The sequence below is a fragment of the Triticum dicoccoides genome, chromosome 7A (genome assembly GCF_002162155.2).
Source record: "Triticum dicoccoides isolate Atlit2015 ecotype Zavitan chromosome 7A, WEW_v2.0, whole genome shotgun sequence".
In the NCBI taxonomy this organism is placed as follows: Eukaryota; Viridiplantae; Streptophyta; class Magnoliopsida; order Poales; family Poaceae; genus Triticum; species Triticum dicoccoides.
The window spans coordinates 265,552,557-265,554,288 of record NC_041392.1 but is presented as its reverse complement, the minus strand read 5'-3'; the positions used below and the strand labels follow the sequence as shown (position 1 = coordinate 265,554,288).

Genomic DNA, 1,732 nt, shown 5'->3' with positions numbered 1-1,732 from the left:
GCCATACTATCCAGTTATCATCACAATCCATTACTCATCACCATCTAGTCTCATCCTGAGTATCCAGTTCTAGTTGTATCGATCGGGATACAACTCCAAGTGTCCGTTACCGTAGGACAAGCTATCGATAGATGTTTTCTTCCCTGCAGGGGTGCACCAACTTACCCACCACGCTGGATTAACTCCGGTCGAACACACTTTTCTGGGTCATGCCCGGCCTCAGCCAAACAATACGCCGCAACCCGACCTAGGCTTAATAGAGAGGCCAGCACGCCGGACTAAACCTATGCCCCCAGGGGTCATGGGCCATCTCCCTGGGAACTCCTGCACGTTGCGTACGCGGCCGGTTTTAGAGAGATAAAAATAATTATTGAGTCTTGATTGAAAAAATGACAAATATATTCATGTATTAAAATTTAGAAAACATAAATCCAAATAAAAAAGGTGATTTTTTTAAAATAAACATGCTAATATCAATCAACTTAGTCTAAGTCAACTGAAATCTAATTACACCTTTACAAATACTTTAATTTTGGATATGATTCATTCGTTGCCTACCTAGCAGCTAGCTTGCTTTCCGATTCAAGAACCCAATCGCTAACTTTAGTAGGTAAAAGAAACTCAGCCGAGCGCTAGGCATCGGGCATCAGACGAACGGCTGGGCTGGATTGATCGTACTTTTGATAATTTTCTGGCCCATATCAATGGACAGGGGGGCGTTCCCTCAGTTAGGCCCCTCACACCGTCAACTACCTACCCACCCACCGCTTCACCTAAAAAAAAATCCCATCGGCCCTCACATTTCTCCCTGTCGTTCCCCATTCTTCCTTGGTCGTCGCCAGCTCCCTCTCCCCGCCTCCTCAGGCCACCCCTCCCCTTCGTACCCACCGCCACCAAGAGGTTCGCAACCCCTGCTCTTCCCTGCCTTTCCATCGAATCCGGCCGCCCAAGTGGCCGAGGAGGTCCCCAAGCTCGGCGTGCACGGGAGCATCCCAGTGCTAGGCTCCGTCGGAGGTGCGAGACTTCCACGCCCCTGCTCTTCCCCGTCCTTCTTCGAATCTGGTCGCCGAAGTGCCGAAGGATGCGCTTGAGCTCAGCATGCTCACGGGCGACCCAGCGCGGATGCCCGCAACAAGACAACAAGTAGCGGGCGTGGGTGCGCAAAAATATATGGGCACAGTTCGATGCCTCCACTGGTATGAGCTATGTTATTGTGAAATGAATTCTCATTGCTGTATTGACTGCCAGGACTAATTCTGATTTGATCTTAGTCCTTAGACATTACTTCGTGTCAACTGTGCAGTTTACCGTGTACTAATGTACCAATGTGCAGTTTACGTGTACTAATGTACCAATGTAATTTCAATTAGGCGTGCCTCTGTTTGATGTGCTATTCAAGATCCCTATACAATTGTGTTATTCAAGATACAATGGCACTTGATGATGCTTGCTAAGAAGGTCTGCAATATGCACTGGACTGTTGCTTGCCAGATGACTGGAAGATGGGTACTTCATCCTATCTTGTTTGTTCATTTGAAGCAAGATAAATAAGATTCATGCATTGTAATGAAAACTGCAGATTTAGCCAAACTCAACTGATGGTGTAATATCTCTTCATATGAGCAGCAGTAATGGTATCTTTTGTAGGAGTAATAAGGCATTGCTGCATAAATATACTTGACTGATGGTGTAATATCTCTTCCTATATGCCTGATCCTCATATCTTCTTGTT

The 1,732-nt window shown here is 46.4% G+C and overlaps 1 long non-coding RNA gene across 1 annotated transcript; it reads left to right on the top strand.

Annotated features, from left to right (window-relative positions):
* The first annotated feature begins 760 nt into the window (after positions 1-760).
* Positions 761-1,732, top strand: LOC119327334. Its single transcript, XR_005158464.1, has 2 exons — positions 761-1,196; positions 1,371-1,732. It is a non-coding gene; the product is annotated as an uncharacterized LOC119327334 (long non-coding RNA).